General features: G+C 45.5%; 1 protein-coding gene across 1 annotated transcript in view; it reads left to right on the forward strand.

Annotated features, from left to right (window-relative positions):
* LOC311233289 (uncharacterized protein) overlaps window positions 1-18,821 on the forward strand; it is a 447,587-nt gene that overhangs the window by 238,105 nt on the left and 190,661 nt on the right. The window lies entirely within an intron of this gene.

An 18,821-nucleotide genomic window follows, 5' to 3' on the forward strand; every position in this document is an offset into this window, starting at 1 on the left:
ACCCTAATTATAAGCATATTGTTTCTTCCTATTCCTTTTTGGACAAAAGACTGTTTTGTTTATTATTTTATTTAAATACTTACACTAACGTAAGAAAAAGAGAAGCTACTTTTAACTTTTCATATTCTGTCATAACGAGTTGGCTACAGAGCTCTTATTATGGTTGAACGAATGTACATTTCTGAGAAAAAAAGGGGTGGGGGTCAAAAATGGCAATTTTTTTTATTATTACAATTGAGATAAGTACCCTTTTTCTTTTTAAGGTCTTTCAATATATATATGTATAAGCTAACCCATTAGGTGCCACACCTCTCTGTGACAGAGTCATTCCATGTTGTTTTGTACAGTATTTTCAGTATTTTCTCGATCTCACTGCCGCTCCTTTTTGTGTTTTCTAGAAAGCAGTGTTTGTACAGAAATTACTGGTTTGTGTAAAGAGCTGTATAATGGAGAAAGAAATTAAAAAGGATGGCACGTTGGTTCAAAGCAATACCTCTTGCTGTTTCTATACTGGCCTTATTATTTTCTTCCCCTTTAAAAAAAAATCTCATACAAAATATCATTACTGAGGGTACAGTGCAAAATACCAGTTGGGAGAACTTCATAACAATGGTGTCTAGAGTGTTTATTTTTATATTTGGGGTCTCTCTCTCTCCCCCCCTCATCCTATGACTTTCCATTTCACACACATCCCGCCACAGTGACATCATCACACCAGGCAGCGTGAACACTTAAGGCAACCAACTTGTGTTCAGCTTTTCGTTCAGCGTTTCTCTGATTGGCCACACGGCCACGTGACCGCGCTAGCACACGCCCTTATCCGCGCCCTGCCGCTCTGTGTGTTGCGCCGTATAGTTTGTTTATACTTCAGAAGTATGTTATTTGCGTGAACACTTAATGTTGCAATCTGTTAAATAAAGTTTTCATTCATTCATTCATTGTCCTTGTGTTACATAAAACCCATCTGTGCCCTCGTGCAGAGGAAGGTGGTAAATACATGTTAAGATATTCAAAATCGTCACAGCAGTATAGTTTGTTTATACTTCAGAAGTATGATATTTAGCCATGGTCCCCAAAATGAATGGAAGCGAATGAGGAGCCTGACACCTGCGTGGAATGGGGGTGTTGCAGCGTTGGGGATGTTTAAAAAATATAATTTAATATATAATATAATAATTTGTGCTTCACCTCAAAATTTCACCCACAAATTTGGTCAGCAGCCTCCACTGATGTACAGTGATTCAAACCCCCTCAATGTGCAGTTTCTAGTTAATCAGTCAGCAGCCTCCACTGATGTACAGTGACGAGTGAATCTGGTAGTTGTTTTATGACGTTAAAAACGTGAAATAACATATAACGTTACAGCGTACAGTTTCTAGTTAATCAGTCAGCAGCCTCCACTGATGTACAGTGACGCGGGAATCTGGTAGTTGTTTTATGACGTTAAAAATGCGAAATAACATTATACATTATATAACGTTACAATGTACAGTTTCTAGTTAATCAGTCAGCAGCCTCCACTGATGTACAGTGACTAGTGAATCGCGTAGTTGTTTTGATAAATGCGTTGTGTATTCGCTTGATTCGATTCGGACATAACAGCTCCGCATTTCATTTCCGCAAGGGACCTCTGCCGCTCGCCTCTGCCTCTGCCGCTCACAGGAGCGCCAAAAGGGGGCGGGCTAGCGGTACGGCCAATCAGAGAAAAGCTGAACGCAAGTTGGTTGCCTTAAGTGTTCACGCCACCAGGCAGAGAGAGAGGAACAGCTCCGCCCGCTCCAAACTCCTCCCACAGAACCAGACCTTCTTCCAGCTGCCTGTCAGAGGGAGGGGGAGCCAGCTGCGTCCCGTTCCTTCATTAGTTTATTCACCAAATCCTTCGCCCAGGGGAGAGTCTGTTTCTTATTTTAGCATTTTATCCTAATTGAAAATGTATTGATTGTAGATTGTAATTTTTCCGTGAAAACTTGACTAGTTGTTTCTAGGTCATTTTCAAGCAGGACATCGTTCCAGTTTAAGTTTTGTATGGCTAATCTAAACTTCTCTTGCTTTTGTTTTGGAATGCCAAAGGATTCACTTTTCCCAGCATTTGTATTGAACCGCTTGCCTGTTAGTTTTCTTGATATCAGCACCATATTATGGTCTGACAGCCCTGTTATATTTCGTTATAGCTTACGCTCTGCTCTATTGGAACATCCCTTTAATCCATACTACTAATGAATAATTTTTCACACACCTGTGCCGCACAATTGCACCTGCCTGGCCACACCCATATCCGCCCCTACATAAGCGGGGTCGTGGCCACACCATCAGCTCCTTCCCTACTTTCACCACAGATTAAGTGACTGCGTACACCACTTTAGGGTTTAGTGGAAGAAATACTTATGGAAAGAAAAGGAGCTGCGTTGACATTATATCTTTGTTTTCTCTCACTATTTTCGAGAAAATAAAGCGATAATGTCTTCACCCCTGGAGAGTCTAGAAGATGATGATCATTCTGACCTCCACCGGCGCTTCGCATTAGGGCCACACGTCGCTGAAACAATCCCCGCCGGCATTGCCTTCGGCTCTGCAGGGGGATACTATGCTTTGGGAGGCGGTCGGCTTCAGGAGTGTTAGTTGCCGGGGGACAACTACACAGCTTGTGTAAGGTCGGTCCAGGTTAGGATCCTTTTTGCCCTCATAGCGGCATGAAGGGGGTTCTAGCCTGATGCCCCACGATAACATAGACTCCTCCTTAGTGAAGTCGTAGCTTTGGTTCCTGGGGCCGTGATTTCGAGTCTGCGGTTCAATTCCCCGGGTCTCTGGAAAAACGGAAACCGTTTTGTGAAGGGACGTGTGTTGCCTTTTTCCCTTTTTTCTTTTGGATAAAAGAGGACAAGACGGCGGCTGTCTGAGTGTTGGCCTATATCGCTATTTTCACGTTGTACAGCTTCAGCAGTGGCAGCTTAGCTTGCCCCTGCGTAAGCTGGTGGCTACCGATAGTGGAGCTAACTGTTAGCCAGTTAGCTGTTATGCTAAAGTCGTTAGCTAGGCGGCTACGCTCGGCTAGGTACGGTAGCTTACTACTATCAGTTAGCCTGGAGTTAGCTGATTAGCTTATGCCACAACCATTGGCACCAGCTGTGAGGATAGTGGCCTGCGGACCGGCTGCAGGAGGGGGGCGTCATGCCGGAGCAAGGCTCCAGCCAGCGTCACTTCTGGCCTTGCCAGCGAGGGCTTAGTCAACTTGGTAGGCAGGGTGTCTGCGGATCCTTAAAAAGTCTTAAATGTGTTTATCAACTATTAAGGCCTTAATTTGTCTTAAAATGTCTTAAATCCATCTTTCAGAGGTCTTAAAAAATGCCATAGACAGGAAAGATAAAATGCCATGGCATCTTATGTTTCATTATGAAATCTGGGAAAAAACGGTTAACGGGAGATAAAGTCAGACTTTTTATTTACGCAGACCGGTGTTCACCGGAATGGGGCGGAACCAACAGTGGTATGTTTGTCGGGAACTATTTCAGCAACGGAGTCTATAGCTAACGTTAGCAAGCACTAACGTTGCGTTTAGTTATGGGAAAGTGCACATTTTACGAGAACTGGCTCGACAACCCAGTGTTTGCATCATGGAACTATTTCAGCAACGGAGTCTATAGCTAATGTTTCAAGTTTCTTTAATAGTTGTCATACAGAAGTACAGAATACTTTCATACAAAATGCTTCTTACTGTTACGCTCCAGAGACTGTGCTAGACAAGATAGTATCAAATAACATAGTATAGCATGTAATTTAGAAGAAGAAAATGAGGTCACAGTGTTCGGTATAGACATATGTACAATGTTCTGAGTTACCATATAATATACAATACTATGCAGTGTACTAATGTACAGTACTATATAGTGCAAAGCAGAAATGGGATGAGGTACAATTTAGGTACAATTTACAGTAAGGTGTACGAGTTGTAGTGCAATCCTTCATCAATAAATATAAAGTGTGGGGAGTGGGTGCTACAGTGTGTTTGTTTAAAGTGGGTGTGTGCTATAAAGTGTGTGGAGTGGGTGCTACAGTGTGTTTGTTTAAAGTGAGTGTGTGCGTGTGGATGTGTGTGCTATGTGCGTTTGGTGGTTGTTGTTGTGTAGTGTTCATTGTTCGTTTAGCAGCCTGATGGCCTGGGGATAGAAGCTTCTTCTGAGTCTTTCTGTGCTCGCCTTGAGACTCCGGTATCGCTTGCCTGACCGCAGCAGTTCAAAGAGGCAGTTGTTCGGGTGACTGGAGTCTTTAATGATTCTCTTAGCCTTGCCCTTGCAACGCTTGTTGTAAATGTTCTGGAGGGTGGGGAGCCCCCCTCCAATTGTGTGTTCGGCTGAACGTGTCACTCTTTGTAGTCCGCTTAGGTCTTGTGCAGTGCTATTCCCAAACCAGGAGGTGATGTTGCCGGTCAAGATGCTCTCTATTGTACATGAGTAGAAGTTCTTAAGGATCTTCTGACTGACTTGGAACTTCCTTAGGCGCCTGAGGAAGTAGAGGCGTTGTCGTGCCTTCTTCACAACACTGTCAATGTGTGTGGTCCATGTCAAGTCCTCGGATATGTAGGCTCCGAGGTACTTAAAGCTGTTGACTCTCAACCGGTGCCCCGTCGATGCTGAGGGGGCTGTAGTCCTTGACCCCCGACCTCCTGAAGTCCACAATCATCTCCTTTGTTTTGCTGACGTTCAGGGAGAGGCTGTTTTCCTGGCACCATCCCGCCAGGACCTTGACCTCTTCCAGGTAGGCCCTCTCGTCGTTGGCAGAGATCAGGCCCACCACCACTGTGTCGTCAGCAAATTTGATGATTGTATTGCTACTCCGCTGAGCCACACAGTCGTGTGTGTACAGGGAGTAGAGGAGGGGACTCAGAACACAGCCCTGGGGGGCCCCTATGTTGAGGGTGATGGATGAGGAGGTGCAGTTGCCTGCTCTCACCACCTGGGGTCTGCCAGTCAGGAAGTCCAAGACCCACTGGCAGAGGTCATAGTTCAAGCCCAGGTCCCTGAGCTTGGTTATGAGTATGGAGGGGACTATGGTATTGAATGCCGAGCTGTAGTCGATGAATAGCATTCTCACATAGTTCCCCTGCCTCTTGTCCAGGTGTGATGCTGCTGTGTGCAGCACATGGGCTATGGCGTCCTCCGTGGACCTGTTGGGGCGGTATGCAAATTGCAGGGGGTCCATGTTGATGGGGAGGGGGGAGCAGATGTAGCCCTTTACTAGCTTCTCAAAGCACTTCATGGCCCCATGTTAAATAAAGTTTTCATTCATTCAACCTATTAATACTATATCTGTACATGTATCTTACTTACTCTTAGTTACGCTGCTGGCTGGCTAGTACGACTTCAATGAATGAGAACTTTATTAACAGATTGCAGAATGGGTACAATACAGTACGGCTCAATACACAATTGTTAAGGGGATGCAGACCAGAGAAAGACGTTTGTCTTGTTTACATCAGGGTCCCCCATTTTCAATTCATAGTGACATTTATGACATACACAACTCAACATACTGTATGTGACATCATGACATTTATGACATAGGGACATACATGACATACAGGTATATATAGTACTGTTACATTTGTGACATATACGATATGCAAATATACAGTATTGTTACCCAGAGATCCTAACAGAAAATATATACATATGATGGGGAGGAGACTGTACATTAGGAGGGGGTGGGTGGGAGAAAATACATACAGTGGGGAGGAGACTGTCCATTAGGAGAGGGTGGGTGGGTGTCTTAGTGTCTTTATACCTGTATCACTGTACACATTAATTAATACTACTCTAATACAGCTCTGTACATGCATCTGCTTAGCACTATTACTCAATAGTAGTACTAATGAATATATGCTATATACCCAGTTTAATCACCTGTACATTGTATATTACTTTTGCACTTTACTGTTACAGTTGCACTCTGGTTGAAGGCCAAACTTCTTTTCGTTGTACTGTACAACTACTAAGTGCTTTTTAATGGCAATACATTTGAATCTAATCTAATCTGTTCTAATGGAGGAAGTGGCAGCAAAACCCCTGAAGAGAGAGACATAGAAAGAGAGGGACGGCAGTCTGCCAGTGAGGTGACTTCTGACATGAGAGAGAGACAGAGAGAGAGAGGGACAGCAGTCTGCCAGTGAGGTGACTTCTGACATGAGAGAGAGACAGAGAGAGACAGGAGAGAGAGAGGGACGGCAGTCTGCCAGTGAGGTGACTTCTGACATGAGAGAGAGACAGAGAGAGACAGGAGAGAGAGAGGGACGGCAGTCTGCCAGTGAGGTGACTTCTGACATGAGAGAGAGACAGAGAGAGACAGGAGAGAGAGAGGGACGGCAGTCTGCCAGTGAGGTGACTTCTGACATAAAGAGAAACGGAGAGATATTTATGTTTGTCACTCCTTCGTTTCATCCAATCCAGTTACTCCTTTATGTTTTAATAAACATCTTTGGACCAATGTGTCCCTAAACTTAAACTAATTGGTGTCGTTGTGTGATTTTTGCCATTTTGTTATTGTGAAATTGGTATTAAATTTCATTCTGAGTGGCATTAAAAAGTATTAAAAAGTCTTAAATCTGACTGGGCTAAACCTGCAGATACCCTGGGTAGGCTAACCTGTGTTGCGGCCTGTCGTCCTGCGTACGAGGTTCAGGTAAGATGTCCGTTGGACATTACTAACCACTCTTCCTCCCTCCCCCTCCCGAATGTGTAATAACGATGTCTTTGTTTAACAAAACATATGTTACTTCACTACATTTGGAGATACGTGTGGTGTGAAAATAGTCTTTGCCTTGTATAGCTTAGGTTAGCATTGGCCAAGGCTGATGCTATTCTCTCTACCTAAAAACAGCGTTGTTTTTTACGTGTGTAAAAATGAACTGTTTTTTTTTGTGTATGATGAGGAGTTGTGCGTGTGTTCATGTAACGTTTGAAAACGTGGCTGAGTCCACACCTGGCTGGGGTTTTTACCCTGCTAACGCTGTACATAGTCGCATATGATTGAGGGCCTGGTCCCTCTCTGGGCTTGTTATTAAATAACAAGTGGCAAGTTTCACACATAGGCAGAGCTGGAAACCTGTTTCTAGCCTGGGTTGGCGTCGTATCAGGGGTAAGATGGTGAGGGGGTGGGTATACTATCGGGTTTGCTCCCCCCCCCCCCCCTCAAATATGATTTTGTTTGCAAAAATGTATTCACTATATTTTTGGGGATGATGTAATCATTCAGCTACTGCTGGGATTGTGCTCTTGCTTGGAGAGAGGCAGTTTCTCTGGAAATTGCTTGGTCGCTATTGTATAGGCTTAGCAAGGCCTGTAACCAGCACTCGAGGTGTTGGCCTACAGCAGTTTACATATGTGGCTTGTACCAGGGCCTTTGGCCCCTCTCTTTGGTCTGTGTTTTCTGCTTTGAAAATTCAGGTGGCAAGTTCGCACATGAGCCTGGAGCCGTGTATGAAACCAGTTTGCACAAACGAGGTTTTTCGTCTGTGGTTGGCGTGTAGAATGTGAAGCTGTTACCCTGACAGGTATAATGCGCTTTCATGTAGCACACTGCGACTGGTGTCATGGCTCTGCTTTGTTGTTGCATCGTATCAGGGGTGAGGGGTCATAAGGGGTGGACTGATAAATCCCTTCCCCCCTTTACTGATTGGCTAGGAGGTGGGACATCCGGCCTGTCGGCTGAGTCAGCGTGTCACAGGGAGGGGGAAGGGGGGGGGGGAGACAGTGACGCGCTTGGTCCATACTCAGGGAGTTTCAGAGCCTCCTCTGAGTTTCAGAACCTCCCTCTCAGTGAGGGAGCCTCCTCAGTGTTTTCAGAGCCTCCTCATCGGGGGTGTGGTACCTTGCGCTGTGTTTTCCTGTTGGCCATGAGACATCTGTGAGTTTACAGGCTCTGTGCTGCAGACCGCTGTCGTTGTCAAAGTTCGATGATGCGATGCATTCGAAAACTGTTCGTTTTCTGCTCTGCTCTATTACAGTGTGTATTGGGCCGTTGGTCGTTTGGCCCAATTATTATTACATGTATCTTTTTCAATTGTTACTCACGTAGAGGTCTCTTGTGTAAAGGGCAGAATTGACGTGGTTCCCTCAGACGCGTCATATGAGACCCGTGTCTGTGTCTTATTGACCGGCTTTCTGCTGCTCGTCCCAGACAGCATGGAGGGAACGTTGTCTGGTGTTTCTTATTTGAATTTACCATTGATGTGTTTTCGGGTTCTCGACGTGCGTATAGCGCTGGCCCTGGGTGTTTCCAATGTGGAACCACGTTGTGGGCCGGCGTGCCTTGGTTACCCAATTCATAGAAACAGCGTTTTTTTTATACGGGCGACTAGAACGGAGATTTTTCATCGCTACCGAGCGCCAGTGCACTAGGTTAGACTTGATGACTCATGTACATCTCCGGGGGGAGATGACGGAGTAGATCAATACATTGGCGGAGGGGTCTCACGCCCGGGAGGTGGGCCGCCAGGAGCAGTGCATTCACGTACTGTCCGTCTTGGTGGCGCCCTCTGTAATGTTTTTAGATCGACACATGTACCTACCCCCCTCTTAGGACTGGGGATGGCGGTGTGACTATGATGCAGGACTGGTTCTGGTCGCGCCGGACCAGGTCAGTTAACCCGTTGTCCGCCGGGGAGCATATCTGCTGTTCTGGTACTCCGAAGGACTTTGTGCTTTTCCGGGGGGAAAATGCCGGGTCGGTCCGGGCTTTGTGGGGATTGATGTCATGAATGTGTGTGTCATATGTATGCCACTACGAGTTGCCCACAACAGTGACGCGCTTGGTCCGTACGCAGGGAGTTTCAGAGCCTCCTCCTTAGGGAGTTCAGGGCCTCCTCCTCAGGGAGCAGAGCCTCTTCTGAGTTTCAGAACCTCCCTCTCAGTGAGGGAGCCTCCTCAGTGTTCAGAGCCTCCTCCTCTGGGGTGTTGTACCTTGCACTATGTTAGGGGGACTGGTTCTTCTCCATTCTTTCACCCCTCCCTCCCCCTGCGGGGTGAGGTTGGGATGACACTGGCGGGGTGGTTTCTGTTAACCCCTCTAGGCATCCCTGTGTAGGTCCCGGTCCACCAGGCCCAGGTCCAGACTCGTTCTCTTCGACCTGTTGGCCTGGGTTAACCCCTTGAAGACTGTAACACTGACTGCTTGTGCGTGCAGTCATGTTTCTACGTTTTCTGGTGGGTTAAGGGAACAACTGCCCCCTGTTAATAAACGTAGGGGGGTGGTTGGGTTCCCCGGTGTGTTGGTAGCAGAGTCGACTCTCGGGTTATGCCGGGCTTGACCCCGTCTGGCCGTGAGTATGCCCCCGCATCTTTCATGACGTCTGCCAATTGTGTTGGCCTTCTTTTTGTACCTCGAGCCCGCTGGATGGGGGGTCAGGTTTATGGAGGTCATGACATGGTGCACAGCATACCGAACACCTCTTCCGCCGGGGTGCTGTTTACAGTAGACCCCTTTGGCGCCTGTCTAGTCTGCAGTGCTCCAGGCTCAGGTCAAGCTGCTCTTGGTCCTGTGGCCTGGATTGAGGGATCAACCCCCTTGGGGGTTGTCTCCCCGGCGCACCGTCTGCCCCACGATATTGTGGTCCTCTTGTGCTTACGATGCTGTCCTGGCTACGGCCGATCTTGTCGGATCTCGGTGACCTGGCAGGATGGCCCTGGTCCCCTGGGGATACCAGGTACTGTAAGCTGGTGTGCTTGAGACGGCGTGCCTGGGGGAAGGGTCTGCTCTTGTTTGGGCCCTGTCCGATACACTGGCGATGTGGGGGGTGGTGTCACCAGTGACCGTCTGGTGGGGCCCCAGTGCTGCGGCCTGGTTGGCCTCACCAGCCCCTTTTTTAGGGGGTCCTTCCTGAGGTTAGGACCTCCTCTGCGCTTCACTGCTGCAGCCTTGCCACAGGGTTGGGTTCTTGACCTTTGACCCTGTGATGTGGGGGCTGTGACGGGAGTTGCTCCTGTCCGTTCCCTGGTGGCTTGCGAGATGCGCGCCTGGGTGGTCGCGGGTCCTTCTAAGGTGGGTCCCACGATCTGCTCACCCTGTGCGTTGAGATGCTACAGTTGGGGCACTGGAAAACGAGGCATCTCCCGCCGGTAGCAAGCTTGGTGCCACGAGTTGACGGGTGGTGACGCTGCACTGCCTGGTTCAACCAGTAGGGGGAGTCGAGTTACACGGTGGAGAGAGGGAACTATCGTTCTATGTGTGTGTGTGTGTGTGCACACACTACAGACATGGACATATTATTTTGCAATGTAATGCTTTTCTGTTGATTATTTGACTGTCATTGGTACAGTAATGGTGTGGTGGTATTTTATGGATAATCAGCTAGATACAGTGCAGTATTATTCTTTACGTTGAGACAACCCAACGTGCTGGCACCGAAGACCCGCCCCTACTCTGCCTCTGATTCGCAGACTGTGGCTCTAGTTAGGCTCTGGGGGGAATGTAACTGGATGGAACCCGTTGTGATCAGGCTGTCCTGTGGATCATGTAGTGAATTAACTGGTAAGATAACTTAGGTTTACCGTTCGTTTGTTTACTGCAGTTGTGTCAGAACGACAATCAACTAATCAACTAACACTAGCAACTGCTCAAATAAAGCATATCCACATTTGCTGTCAAGTTAACGTTATGGTTATGGTCCCTCGAAAATAGAATGCGACCGCAAGGCTGGCCGTAACATTAGCTAACGTTCATTTAGCTGGATGTAATGTGTAACGTTTAATCAACGTGAAATGGCCCTGAATACATCAAATAATGTATTTCCCAGCTGCTAAATATTGTAAGTGTATGACCAAAAATATATATCACTATGAATTGAAAATGGAGGACCCTGATGTAAACAAGACGAAAGTCTTTCTCTGGTCTGCATCCCCTTAACAATTGTGTGTATTGAGCTGTACTGTATTGTACCCATTCTGCAATCTGTTAATGACATTTAAACTAGGAGCCAATGGAAATTATCAAATTGTCCTTAATCTGACAGGCAGATTATTCTACCCCATGCAAATACTAACTATGCAAAGAACAGTGGGCGTGTTTACCTGCTGTAAAACCCACTTGAAGCCGTTTAGACCAGTGTTTCTCAAACTGGCATGACCTCAGAGTTGCTTTGTCTACCATCACCCCAGACTTTGAGACTCTTGTCAGGAGCAAACAACATCCCCAGTTATCCCATCAGTTCCCTGGGATGTTAAGCTAAGAAGTCTGCTAAGAAGCATAATTATTTATTATTATTATCATTTTATTTCATTTGTGTTTTAGCCCTAGTTGCACTTTTGTTGCAACCCCAGTTATCCCATTAGTTCCCCCAAACTTAGGTCTGTTATGTTAAGCTAAGAAGTCTGTTAAGAAGCATATTATTTATTATTATTTTATTTCATTGGGTTTTTAGCCCTAGTTGCACTTTTTTTGCAACCCCAGTTATCCCATGTCTGGATTATACATTGCAAAGTTCATCCTTCCTCTGCAGAGTTCAAATAAAGCTGACTTGACCTGACTTGAAAAAAACAGTGTTGAGACAACCCCCCCCACCTCCAATGTACAGCCCCCCCCCCCCCCCCCCCCACCCACCTACCCACCTATAGGTTGTTTGCAGGTGATGTCATTCGCTCTAGTGGAATGTTGTTGGGGGGCAGGAAGTGATTTGCAGATAACGCAGATACTTATAGTCAGTGAGACTCTGATTAAAATGCCAAAGTTTTGCGCGGTTTACGGCTGTACCAACCGATCGAATCGGGAAAAAAACAATAGATGGCAGGCCGAGTGTGTCTAAAGTGAACTTGATTGATCTGCGTTAGAGAGGACACAATTCTTTGTGTGTGATATCTAGTTATTATGTTAAGTCAAAATACGTTTGTTGGCATGCCGTTTTGTGGTCATCGTTTTTCGTAATCTTACATTTAAATTAAATGTTTGCTCTTGCATATCTTTGGACACCTCTAGCTGATAAACCAATAAGGATTCAAGAAACGGGAATTAAGGACCCCAACATGTCAACAATGGAGGATGGATCTGACTGCAACGCTAGCTATGTCTGGATTATACATTGCAATTTGAAAGACAGTAAATACTATTCTAATAAAACGTTAAAAACTATGTTCAACTTGTGTATTGTTTTGTTACTATAAGATTGTATTTCGCACTGTATTAAGCCATACCGATGTCAGGTGAGCTTGCTAGCCATTAGATGGTTAACGTGATATTAACGTTAGATCTATCCGACCACAATTTGATTCGAAATGTATTACATACCTCACTTTGTTGGTCTCTCACGAAAGTCTTTCTCTGGTCTGCATCCCCTTAACAATTGTGTGTATTGAGCCGTACTGTATTGTACCCATTCTGCAATCTGTTAAGTTTTCAATTAATAAATGCCAGACCTCCTCTCCATTAAAAAAAACGATTGAACTGCTCAGAATTTTATATTATGTCCCCAATAGGACATAATATTAATATTATCCCCCCCCCCCCACCCAGAGTCCAAAAGGTACATTGAATAATTTCCCCACGGTTTGGTATGGGGGGGTGGGGTACAGTATTCACAGTGGGAAAGATGGAGTGCGTGTGTGTAATTCTTGCAAGGAAAGGAACCTAGCAAAATTATAAAATGTTCACAGACAAGTTGGTTGAAATGTATTAACAGTTCATTGCAGTGGGCTAATTTAGATGGCCCAGAGAGAAACATTGCACAATTGGCTGTTAAAACATATACAGTAACATTCAGGAGAACAGCCCAATTCCAGATGTGCCAGCTAATAAAGGCTACCACAGAGAATGTTACATGCAATTTGCTAATATAAGGAACATAGCCCGCAAGAGGAAGGAAAAGTTGACAAAGACCACAAAAGGTTTGTACCAAATGCAATTTATTTTAAACATATGATACATGATTAATGTATTTTTTTACTGGACTGGCCCTGTAATGTCCTTCAGGTGAAAACTAGCTATATGGGTGTAAGAAAATATGTATTCATCCTGTAACATGGGCATAGCATCTGTTATTGATTGGTTGATTTTATTGTGGATTATAGGGATAAAGGGATAAAAACATGATACAATGCAAGCACTTATTTCCATCATGGTCCCTGGTATTAAAAAACAGGACATACATCAACATAAAACAACATCATAAAACATCAACATAAAACAGCATCATAAAACATTAAGATACAATATGCATATACAGTTGAAGATAAAAGAATAATAAATAAATATGCTACCCTCTCTTTCCTATGACGATAGCCATGATCGTACATGCTTTTTGAAGCCAGTTAACCCGGGGCCTGTTTAATGCTGCTGGGCAGGCTGTTCTACAGAACTGCAGCTGAGTAAAGGAAGGTCTGCTGGCCGTAGGAAATGCGTTTAAATCTAAATGGAACTATGTGTGTGTCTCTACCTCTGGTTTCATGGCTATGGTTGTTTTGTAATTTTGAAGGTAGCTTGGCACCTCCCCTTTATAAATTCTATATACTAGGCATAGCCTTATCATTGATACTCTTGTTTCCACCCTGAGCCACCCCAGGCTGTTGAAGTGGGGCTGGTCTAGGTGAGTATGAGTGGGGAGCTGCAGGACTATCCTAACTAGCTTGTTCCGGGCAGTTTGAAGTCTAGTTCTCAAGTTTCTGGGGGCACTGTCATACCATGACAAGCAAGCATAGTCAAAATGACACTGAACCAGTGCCCCCGCAAGTGCTCTAAGAGCTTTTCTGTCCAGGTATTTTGAGTTTCTAGCTAGGAATTTTATTCTGTTGTTGACTTTGGCTATTACTTTTTTCGCCATGCTTTCCCCTGAGAGTGTGTTTTCTAAAGTACACCCTAGCCTAGATACACCACTGATTTGGTACTGGTGACCACTGAGCTACCTAACTGTATCTTGAAACCTTCCTGTGTTTTCTGTTTCCTAGTGGTAGTAAATAAAATGGATTCTGTTTTACCTAAATGGAGAAACAGCCGGTTTTCTGACAGCCACTGACTGACATTCCCTAACTCCATGCTAAGTCTGCTTTCAATATCCGTTTTGCTTTTATGACACCATGAGAGCTGAATCATCTGCGTAGAGCAGGAGATCATATGAGTCAAGGTCAGATCTAGCCTGGAATAGAGAACAGAATGTTGATTTTGTGATGTGTAATTAGTACAGTGCAGGGGTGTCCAGTCCAGGGCCCAGAGAGTAGAGAGCTGTGTGAGAGTCGTCCCCGGACAGCTTCTGTGAGAGGATGACCATGTGTGGTCCAGAGGTTGAGCATCTGGGGAAACAGAAAAACAATCAATACATTTTGGAGCATTGTTACTACAATAGATAACGTTATTCATCACATTAACTATCTATGCCCCCCCACACACCACAGTAGCTACAGTAGGTACCATCATGCCAGTCCAGGTAATAATGTTAACCACAGTAGCTACATGTAGGTACCATCATGCCAGTCCAGGTAATAATGTTAACCACAGTAGCTACAGTAGGTACCATCATGCCAGTCCAGGTAATAATGTTAACCACAGTAGCTACAGTAGGTACCATCATGCCAGTCCAGGTAATAATGTTAACCACAGTAGCTACAGTAGGTACCATCATGCCAGTCCAGGTAATAATGTTAACCACAGTAGCTACAGTAGCTACCATCATGCCAGTCCAGGTAATAATGTTAACCACAGTAGCTACAGTAGGTACCATCATGCCAGTCCAGGTAATAATATTAACCACAGTAGCTACAGTAGGTACCATCATGCAAGTCCAGGTAATAATGTTAACCACAGTAGCTACAGTAGGTACCATCATGCAAGTCCAGGTAATAATGTTAACCACAGACACACACACACACACTTTGTTTCCCTTTAAAATGTAGAAGACGCAGAGGGACACACAGCAGAACACGATACAGCACCACCACCAAAGAGTAGACTCCTCTGCTCAACGACAACTACTACCACCACCAACAAAGAAAAACCACATCTCCTTCCAGTCCAATGTGTAATATGCAGACGTGAGAAATATTTCACAGAAAGTCACAGTCGGAAGAAGGTCAAGGAGAGTCTTACAACATGTGAAACACTGACAGCTGGTAGGCTGTGTGATGCAGCAGAGGCCCGCTCCTCCATATACGTGGGGTGGATCTGGTTGCTGCAGAGGCAAAGTACCATTTCAGCTGTTACAGAGATTACACAGTATTTCTGTACAAGAAAAACAACAGCATATCAAACAATTGTTAAGGGGATGCAGACCAGAGAAAGACGTTTGTCTTGTTTACATCAGGGTCCCCCGTTTTTTATCCATAGTGACAACAGCATCTAAAACAATATATTTATATGTATATTTATATATTGGAAGAGTATATTTATGAGACAGTATATTTTGTACATATGTAACGGCATCCCCGGCCGCGTCCTAAAAGTCTGTGCCGACCAACTGGCCCCAGTATTCACTGACATATTTAACCTGTCCTTAGAACAGGCTGTCATCCCCACCTGCCTGAAGAAGTCCACTATTATCCCTGTACCCAAAAAATCCAAGCCTGCTTGCCTCAACGACTACCGCCCTGTAGCTCTCACCTCCATAGCCATGAAGTGCTTTGAGAAGCTAGTAAAGGGCTACATCTGCTCCTCCCTCCCCATCAACATGGACCCCCTGCAATTTGCATACCGCCCCAACAGGTCCACGGAGGACGCCATAGCCCATGTGCTGCACACAGCAGCATCACACCTGGACAAGAGGCAGGGGAACTATGTGAGAATGCTATTCATCGACTACAGCTCGGCATTCAATACCATAGTCCCCTCCATACTCATAGCCAAGCTCAGGGACCTGGGCTTGAACTATGACCTCTGCCAGTGGGTCTTGGACTTCCTGACTGGCAGACCCCAGGTGGTGAGAGCAGGCAACTGCACCTCCTCATCCATCACCCTCAACATAGGGGCCCCCCAGGGCTGTGTTCTGAGTCCCCTCCTCTACTCCCTGTACACACACGACTGTGTGGCTCAGCGGAGTAGCAATACAATCATCAAATTTGCTGACAACACAGTGGTGGTGGGCCTGATCTCTGCCAACGACGAGAGGGCCTACCTGGAAGAGGTCAAGGTCCTGGCGGGATGGTGCCAGGAAAACAGCCTCTCCCTGAACGTCAGCAAAACAAAGGAGATGATTGTGGACTTCAGGAGGTCGGGGGTCAAGGACTACAGCCCCCTCAGCATCGACGGGGCACCGGTTGAGAGAGTCAACAGCTTTAAGTACCTCTGAGCCTACATATCCGAGGACTTGACATGGACCACACACATTGACAGTGTTGTGAAGAAGGCACGACAACGCCTCTACTTCCTCAGGCGCGTAAGGAAGTTCCAAGTCAGTCAGAAGATCCTTAAGAACTTCTACTCATGTACAATAGAGAGCATCTTGACCGGCAACATCACCTCCTGGTTTGGGAATAGCACTGCACAAGACCGAAGCAGACTACAAAGAGTGACACGTTCAGCCGAACGCACAATTGGAGGGGGGCTCCCCACCCTCCAGAACATTTACAACAAGCGTTGCAAGGGCAAGGCTAAGAGAATCATTAAAGACTCCAGTCACCCGAACAACTGCCTCTTTGAACTGCTGCGGTCAGGCAAGCGATACCGGAGTCTCAAGGCGAGCACAGAAAGACTCAGAAGAAGCTTCTATCCCCAGGCCATCAGGCTGCTAAACGAACAATGAACACTACACAACAACAACCACCAAACGCACATAGCACACACATCCACACGCACACACTCACTTTAAACAAACACACTGTAGCACCCACTCCACACACTTTATAGCACACACCCACTTTAAACAAACACACTGTAGCACCCACTCCCCACACTTTATATTTATTGATGAAGGATTGCACTACAACTCGTACACCTTACTGTAAATTGTACCTAAATTGTACCTCATCCCATTTCTGCTTTGCACTATATAGTACTGTACATTAGTACACTGCATAGTATTGTATATTATATGGTAACTCAGAACATTGTACATATGTCTATACCGAACACTGTGACCTCATTTTCTTCTTCTAAATTACATGCTATACTATGTTATTTGATACTATCTTGTCTAGCACAGTCTCTGGAGCGTAACAGTAAGAAGCATTTTGTATGAAAGTATTCTGTACTTCTGTATGACAACTATTAAAGAAACTTGAACTTGAAACACTTTAGCTATCAATTCGCACGCGGTCTCAAGGCTCTATTTAGGGGCAAAACGGGCCCACTTCACAGCACGTTGTATCGTGGTGAAGGCTTCAGCTTTTAGTTACTAAGTGCATCTGTATCCACCTGCGCCGTATTTATACGTAAGGTGAATAATCTAGTGCCAACCTCATTTCTGTCTCGTATTACTGCGCAAACCTGGGCATGTTGAGACATGTCTTAGCGGTGGCTTTGAACTAGACATTGGGGGTATGGCCGTTGGCGCCTAGGGGGTCGCTGTCCAATAGGAGAGCGAATATTATGGTCTGGCCTGTACCTAGGTAAAGGGATATTCCGTGTATATGTACAAAGAATATACAAGGGATATCAGACGATATACAAATATTATACAATATATCTCAAGTAATAAATATATATATTCGGTTTAATCTGACCCTTTGTAACAAGCACCTTTAACCTTGCCATGCAATGCCACAAATGTAAAGAAAATCAACCACTGGTTCTCGGACACTCGTCTTTCACGTCTTTGAAAGCGTAATGTGTGTCGCCTCGAAACGTCTAATTTACAAACGTCAACTGTGTAGCAGTTGTCTTGCTCTTTTCTTTGGCCTTATAAGATTAACTGTTGTACAGTCCTGGCCTATATTTATTGCTACCGTCCATGCCGTTCAGGTGGAAAGAAAAGCATGTATAATCTTATTCCTTGAACTGTGTAACGTTACATTGTTCAAATTGTCTGCTGTACTCAAATAATGAAGGTCTTTGAAAGTAAAGTAATTTTTCAAACATTGACTTGATGAGCAACGGGTACAAGCACAAGCTGAGATTCACTCATGTGACCACTAGATGGTAGCAGAGGCCTACATCTGCTTTGAGCTGTGACCAGCAGCTCTATAGGTCACCTGTCAGTCTGATTGATTGATTGATTGATTGAAAACTTTATTAACAGATTGCAGAATACAGTACAGCTCAATACTAACAACTGCTAAGAGGATGAAGACCAGAAAAAGGGAGAGAATATATACATGCGGTGGGGAGGAGACTGTCTATTAGGAGGGGGTTGGTGGTTTGGACATTTACGGTGGCCAGTTTCGAATTGCAGCCTCCCGTAGGTGCTCTTTAAGAGCGGTTTTGAATGTGGGTAGGGATTCACATTCCTTTACAGCTTTGGGTAGGGCATTCCCCATTGATGTGGCATAATTGCGAAACGTGTTTAGTCCCTTTGTGAGGTTTGGTCCGCTCCCCACCCACTCGCTCCGTTCCTTTAAGGTATTTTGTTAATTAATTGCATTCCCCGCCACACGCTTCTTTCCTGTAAGATGCCGTGTTGATTGGTGCTCTTCCCACCACACGCTTCTGGAGCAATGATCAATTTCATCCCGCAGCTGTCACAGCTTGTCATCAGCGCCCTGTGGCTTTATATACCCTGATTCCCCTAGTATCGATGTTGGATCGTTTTGAATATTCCCTGCATCTACCTGTCTTTCCCGTCGCTGTTCCCTGTCTGTTGCTCCCCAGGACTTTCGTGAAGTATCCCTGTGGAGAACCTGATTCCCCGTACGAAGCTGCGCCTCGTTTATCTGCCCGCTTTACGCGTTGCGCTCTGGTGAGTTTTTGGAAACAGTTCTTTTTGG

The sequence above is a fragment of the Notolepis coatsorum genome (assembly GCF_963971535.1).
Source record: "Notolepis coatsorum genome assembly, chromosome: 8".
In the NCBI taxonomy this organism is placed as follows: domain Eukaryota; kingdom Metazoa; phylum Chordata; class Actinopteri; order Aulopiformes; family Paralepididae; genus Notolepis; species Notolepis coatsorum.